Raw genomic sequence first — 7,833 nt, 5'->3', positions numbered from 1 at the left:
ATATATATATATATATATATATATATATATCGAATACCTACAGTCCAAGATACAGCTGCCCAAAAATACGACTAAGTTACAGAATAGAGGTCCTGTACAACAGTGCCAAACAAAACTTCGAGTTTCCCACGGGACCAACATGAGCACAGTCTCCTAAAAACATAAATACAGTCACATATACAACAACAACCTGGAGGCATAAATTACAGGCTACAAACTAGGGAGGCCGAAGCCACTACCCTCGAAAATAGACCAAGCAAGAAGCATAACCCTTCAAACAAATCGACAGAGGAACAACAAGGTGTGACCCTACCCGATACTTGCGTAGGTGTCAGGGCACGCGACCAGCCAATAGCAAGCCCAACTCCATTTCCTATCACGACCACCAAAACAAAGCCATCAGCAACCAAGAGATAGAGTCGTGAAACAAGAAAACCGAAGACAGAGCCAAGGGTTAGGGAGGGTTCACTTACCAGAGCCGAGTTCTGCTAACAGAGGAAAGAAATCGTGTGACAAGGCCACAGTCGCAGAGCGCCCACTGCTCGCCAGGAGCAAGAACAATCAGCAATAGTCGAAAACGAGGCAGAATGCTAAAACATGGAGGGGAAGAGCTTACCTCTGGTTAGGTCCTGGAATAACACTAAGAGTCGAGCTACCCCACAACTGTGACCTGCAAAAAAGAACCAAGTTTACAATCAAATAGCGAGGCGAGCATCTGAAAAACAATAGCATAATCGAAATCAGAGAACAACAAGGACCCAAGACCATAACCAGAGCCGAATAAACAGAAACCCACGACCGAGACAAGGGATCCCGAGACTTCAAAACAGGGTGCAGAACAGCGGACATTGCCGAGTGTGTAAGCAAAACCCTGAGGAGCAGTGACCTGTGACAGAGTGGAAACACTCACCTTGATGGTGCAACAGAAGACCGGAGCAACAGTGGAATAAGCCGAGTTATGGTTTCTTGGTTATAGTAAGAGGCGAGAAGAGTGATCCCCAAGACCAGGACACTTGTCCTCAAATCAATTAAACCACAATATTGTGCCATAAAGTCAGCCAACCACAAAGCTATCAGCAATACAATCAACAATTAATTATTAAGTCGTAGGTGTTCAGGGCTGGTCCCATCATAAAAGAGGAAAAATCTCATCTTCTGAAAGTTTTTGAAAAAAAATGGCTATAGCAGGCATTAGGGCCTCAAAGCTTTTCAAAGAGCCAATAAAAAATCAAAGGTTAAACCTTCTCGTGATGATCAAATCTCTATTGTTTAGCTTTCATTTATCCAAGGGACCACCAATAAGATTTATCATATTCTCAAAAAGAACAAAGTTTATGCTACCTTCAAACCCCCTAATACCATTAGAAATTCTCTCAGATCTATTAAAGACCATGTAAACCCTAAAGACATGAAAGAGGTCTACTCAATCCCTTGTTCCTATGGGATTCACATCGGGGAAACTGGTCACTTCTTTAACCAAAGAATCCAAGAACATGCAATAGATAATAAGCACAATTGTTCATGTTCCTTAGCTTTAGCTGAACATGCGGTGAAATCCAAACACATGTTTGCATTGACGATTCTTGAGTCATCACTAGGGTTGATCACTTCCATCATAGGAATCTTACAAAGGCCATTGAAACAGAAAAACACACAATTAATCTTAACAAGGATGATGGTTGGAAGTTAAGTAAGAGTTAGATCCATGCCCTCTTTTCATATATATATATATACACACACACTTTTTCACTTTATTATTAAAATATTATCCAATATTTTAATATAATAACATTTTAAACTAATTGTTAAATAATATTAATCTTTATTTTAAAATTTGTTTGATAAAATAATATATATTAAACTTATTTTTAATTAATAATAACATTTACAAATATATAGATTCTTTATTTTATTATTATTAATTTAGTTTAATTGAATTCAATATGATTTTAATTAAAAATAAAATCAATATAAAACAAAACAAAACAACAATAATAAAAATAATAGTAATAAAATTATTAATTTTTTTTTGTTTTTTATATAATACTACCTAAGCACCCACGGGGGATTTGAACCGGTGACCTATCGCAAGGAGTGCCTTAACAGTGCACCCATTCATCGTCAATCCAAAGCCCCATGGGCAAAATTATTAATTTATTAATTCAATAACTAATTTTTAATGGCTAATACCTAATGGCTAATTTTGGAACCAGATACATTTTTGTTATTTAACCAACCTAGATCCATCTTAACACCGGTTCTATCAAGCGCCGAGAGGGATCAAATCTCTCGAGGTGCAAACCTATTTTTTGAGTGCAAAACTTGAGGAAAGGTTTGCACCTCGAGAAATTTGATCCCTCTCGTCGCTTGATAGATTTGGTGTTAAGATGGATCTAGGCTGGTTTCAGTCGTGTGCGATCATACAAATTTGCTAAACATCTAATTATTTTGATCATTTTAAACATGCTAAATATGTCTAAGATTAATTTGGTCAATTTAATTTGAAATTTGCTTAGTTACCTCAGTTTGTTGAGATGAGATGAGAGAGACTGTTAGTAACTTGAATGATGAAAAATGATGAAATACAAATTTTTAGTGCGAAGTGTCAATGTAACAATTTTGATATATAGAAAATGTGAATACTAAGAATATAATCAATTACAAACAATCTTCATTGCAATCAATATGAAACTATTTTCTTCTACCATTCCTATTGTCACACCTATTAGTTTTTCCATTTTCTCATATTGATCATATGAAAAGAGTAGTTGGAATCATAGATCATTCAAATATTTAACTCGAGCTACTGTAGTAAACAACATACCTTGTCTCTGTTTCTCTCCAATATTAATAGTAGTTTTCTCGAAATTCAAACATTGTGACTTATGGAGTGTTAAACCCCAAATAATTTTCAATGGTAGTTTTTTTTCTATTACCGCGTTTAAATGCAAAGTAATTAACAAAGTCGAATGATGGAACATGGGAATAATAAGAATGTACCCAATTATAAATAGTTTATAGTTTCAAGAAGAAAACATTTGGGGTAAGAAAACATTTTATTTAGGATGAAAATAGGATGAAAATTCAAGTATTGTATTTATGGTTGAATATTTTTTATGTGCTTACACTGAGAGAGAGTGTGTATGTTTTGGGGGTGAGAAGGAGAGACAAGGGGAGATAGAGATATAGATAGGGGGGAGGGGGCGAAGAGGGAAGAATAGAGAGACAAAGGCATGGAGGGAGGAAGAGATATAGATATGGAGAGAGAAATGTTAGAGAGAGAGAGATAGATAGATATGGAGAGAGAGTGTGTATGTTTAGGGCTGAGATAAAGAGATAAAGAAGGAGAGACAATGGGAGATAGAGATATAGATGGAGGAGGTAGAGATGTGCTTACACTGAAATCAATGCGCCCTATTAATCTAATTACTTTGAAATTAATGTACATCACACATCTTGCTGCATCAAATCAAAAATCAACATCTACACTAAAATCAATGCATCTAGTGCAAACAAACAAATAGGATTAGAAATCAACATCTATAATGAAATCAATGCATCTAGTGGAAGCAATCAAATAGGATTAGAAATTAGCCGACATGTTATTTAAATTAATTTTTATTTTTTTAATTAAATTTTTTATTTCAAAGTAACATTACACATATCTTCAGCATATACAATATATATTAGCCGACACATATATAGTAACGTTACACATATCTTCCACATATACAATATATATTAGCCGACACCATTTTTTAATAGTTTTTTTTAATGTAACATTACGTTAGGTGACAACATCTCCCTCATATTTTTTTATAATTAATTCTTATTTTTATTTTAAAATAACGTTACACATATATTCAGCGTATACAATATATATTAGCCGACACATATATAGTAAGGTTACACATATCTTCCACATATACAATATATATTAGCTGACACTTTTTTTTTAATATTTATTTTAATGTAATGTTGCGTTACACGACAACATCTCCCTCATATTTTTTTTAAATATTTTTTTAATGTAGCGTTACGTTACGTGACAACATCTCCCTCATATTTTTAATATCTTTTTAATGTAAAGTTACGTTACGTGACAACATCTCACTCATATTTTTTTAATACTTTTTTTTAATGTCACGTTATGTGACAACATCTCCCTCATATTTTTAATATCTTTTTAATGTAAAGTTACGTTACGTGACAACATCTCACTCATATTTTTTTAATACTTTTTTTTAATGTCACGTTATGTGACAACATCTCCCTCATATAATAGGTTGTAGAGCTCCTCTTGACAATAAAAATAATATAAAACAAAACAAAATGGTCATACGTTTGAATGACTTACTTAACGTAGTTGAATCCCAAAAATGATATCTAATAAAAATAATATAAAACAAAACAAAATGATGATAATAATAATAATAATAATAATAAATTTATTAATTTATTAATTCAATAACTAATTTTTAATGGTTAACTATGGTACCAGATACATTTTTGTTATTTAAACATTTAGATCAATTGATTTTTTCACCTTTTTCCTGAGGATGGACCACATTAAATCGTTTGAAACATCGACCAACAACTTATGATGTAATTAATTCAAAAAACATTATCAAAATTAATATGGATTACAAAAATCTAAAATCAAATCTTAATATTATCAAATATATCTAGCCAAAAAATAGAATAAAACAATATACTTTAATACTATGAAATATAACCAAATGGAAAAAAAAATGTTAAAAAAAAAAATTGATATTTAATTAAAATTAATATTTTAAAATATTAATATATTAACTCAGTAAATTATATAATTATAATTGTGAATTTATTAATCATATAAATTTATCAATATAGATAAATAAACCTTATCTATTAAATTTAACTATAAATAAATCATAAAACTAATTTCTAAATCTACATAGTCCCAATACATACTAGAAACGATTCATGCTTCGACATGAATTGTCACAAGTTTTGTCATTCCTGATAAATAACTAACAAAAAATGGTGGGTACAAGTTAAAAAGGAAAAATCTTGAAATTGCGTATCAACCTTTATATAAAGTGTAATGATTGAGGACATTTGAAATGAAAGTGCGAAAATGACATGTAAAAATGGTTTTATTCTTTTAAAATGGCACTTTATATAAAGGGTACAGGAGGGAGAATAATATTGAAATGAAGAAGAAACTGGGGTTAGAATAGTTGAAATAGGGTGGAATTACAGATTTGAATAACATTAAATTTGATAGTTTAACCAATTTTAGTATTTATTTTTGTCATTTTAACCCAAAAAAAATATTAACAATTACAAAAAAATTATAACTATTTTTAAGAAACAAATCATTTTATGACGAGCAATTTGTCCATGAAATTCTATTCTTGATTGAAAGAGACAATCTTTTTTTTACATAAAATTGTAGATTCCTGCCATCATCGACATGATATATATAAATTTTATATGTAAAGTTGTAGGTTGATATAGTAATATAGGTGATTCAAATAAGTATTGATTGTAAAGTTATAAGTTGGTGCAATAATTGAGGTGACTCACATAGGTATTTATTGGGTTATATATAAACACACAAAAAAAAAAGGTTACATTTTGGTATGATAACTTTTTTGGTATGATAATTTTGTGTGTCTAAGTTTTTTATTACCGTGTGATCCTTTTGTATAGGTGGATAGGTAGGACATTATTTTTCATTTAATGCGAGAAGAATTTTTATTAAATAATGGATTCATTGATTTTATATATTTGTGATGAAGTTGGGATGTGGGAAAAAATTAGGTGAAACATGTTATATTATAATATGTTTTTTTATTCCATAATTCCTTACAAGAAGGGATTTAGAAATTATAGAGGAGACGATAGTAGGGATTAGATATATTATGAAAGAGGAATGGTAAAAAAAAAAATTGTTAAATTTAAAATATATAAATAAATTTTTGAAAACATTTTATTTTATTGGTTAAAAGAATGATAAAAAAATATTAAATATTATATAAAAATTTAATGAAAAATAAGGATGATGTTATTAAGAAAATTTATTAATTAATATATTTGAATTCAAAAAAGGGTGGTTTGTCAATGAGAAAAGATGGAAAATTTAAATGAAGAATTTTGTTGAAAATATTTACCTTTTTTGTGGACTAAAGATGAGGGCATTTGGAAAAACGAATCAATTAATATAAGCAAGGAAGTCTCACACTTTGGTGAAGATACTCTACACTTGTGTCATGTACATCACAACATTATATATAATGACATTCAATGGAAAGGTTCAATGAAGGCCATTTGTTAGTTTAGAAAAAACTATATAATGTTTGGGAAATAAAGTAAACAATCAATGTCTTCACTAGTGAAATAAAGTGAACAATCAATGACTTTACTAGTGAAATAAAGTGAACAATCAATGTATTCACTAGGAATAACATAATTAATGTCCTTGATGAATAATTTCCCTTCACTTTGTATTTCTATTGCCCTTAGGAATTATCATAGAGGTATTAGATTACATAATAAGAAATTGATGCATTCAAACTAGATTTGCACATTCCTAGAGCCCTATAAAGCAAGAATGCTCTCTTCATGGCTCTTATAGTGTTTCGATAGAGTTACCACCCATCAATAAAGGCCTTAGTGTATATGAAAATTTATTCTTTTCTAATAGCATTTTAAAACAAACTTACCTCCTATGTTTAAGCATGATCATGAATTATTTGAGATATTAATCTAAGATGTATTGCTCAATCATCATATGATACATAAAACAAATCATCCCTAATATGGGTGTCACAAAAATGTTTCATTATGACCTTGTGTCTAAATAATTACACTGTCATTTTTAATACTTTGAAATTCCTTTAAAAAAATAAGTATGGATCGACATTAATGACTTTTATTTTCCTTTGTAAATTTCAAACATTGTAAAATTTGGAAAGACAATATTTTATTGAAAACAATTTTATTTTGAAATATGTCTTAGTTTATTATTGTCAATTGAAGTACAAGTATTTTTAAAGATTCCATCATAGAATGGTTGAATGGAAATATACCCTTCAACTTGAAATAAAAATCAGCCCTTTAAATTTGATCATTATGACACCCATTACATGTTTGTGTAGAATATACTAATTAAATAGTTCTTAAACACTAATAAGCATCAAAACACTTACCTCATGATACATCTCACATTGGTAGGATTAAAAAAGGAATTCATAAAAATTAACTAAATTATAACTATATTTAAAATTATTATTCTTATTCCCCCAGTTCGGGTGTTACCCAATTGGACATCGGAAGTCAAGGGGGAGCCCACCACCTTGCTACCTCCCACAACAATTAAGAGGGTGGGTGGTGTGGCCAACCCTCCCCATGTAACACACATGCGAAACCCATTCACTATATTTATTCCCAATTCAAATCCATGAGGGGAGACATTTCTCTTTGGATTTTTTGGCATGCTTGGGATTTTTCCCCGCCATAGATGGGACAATTCCCTTGGGCATCTAACAGATAAAGGTTTGCATGTAGTGAAAAACTTGCAGTGCCATGACATAATTCATGGGATTTTCATAGGCTTTTTCATTTTCCTTCGGATATGGAGTTGAATTGACCTACGTCTACATGTAATACACCCTGGCTTCTAGGTTTGGAGGCCCTCGATATAAGCACTAGTTGTTGAGAAATGGTTTAGAGATAGGTTATGGCCATGAAATGGTCACAAAATTTGGGGTTCCACTGTCTACATTGGAGATGGATGTTGTAGGATTTGATGGCATTATCTTTTCTTCAGTGCACATAATTTCACTA

Source organism: Pinus tabuliformis, chromosome 4_1, assembly GCF_031772625.1.
Source record: "Pinus tabuliformis cultivar Carrire ecotype Pingquan chromosome 4_1, CPIR1, whole genome shotgun sequence".
Lineage (NCBI taxonomy): Eukaryota > Viridiplantae > Streptophyta > Pinopsida > Pinales > Pinaceae > Pinus > Pinus tabuliformis.
Note: the sequence above shows the minus strand (reverse complement) of the source record.